This window comes from Dipodomys spectabilis, unplaced genomic scaffold (genome assembly GCF_019054845.1).
Source record: "Dipodomys spectabilis isolate Male_0828 unplaced genomic scaffold, ASM1905484v1 ptg000422l, whole genome shotgun sequence".
NCBI lineage: Eukaryota > Metazoa > Chordata > Mammalia > Rodentia > Heteromyidae > Dipodomys > Dipodomys spectabilis.
This window is the reverse complement of record NW_024871099.1, coordinates 4,755,043-4,755,243: the sequence shown is the minus strand read 5'-3', so window position 1 is coordinate 4,755,243 and position 201 is coordinate 4,755,043.

Sequence of the window (201 nt, the reverse complement as noted above, 5' to 3'; positions counted from 1 at the left end):
TCCTTGGGCAAGGATTCCTCTTTGTACTGTCACTGGGACTTGAACTCAGGGCCTGGGTGTTGTCTCTGAGCTTTTGTTGCTCAAGGCTGGTGCTCTACCACTTGAGCTTCCACTTCTGGCTTTTTTGGTGGCTCATTGAAGATAAACCTTCCAGAAGGCTGGGAATGTGGCTTAGTGGTACAGTGCTTGCCTACCATGCAT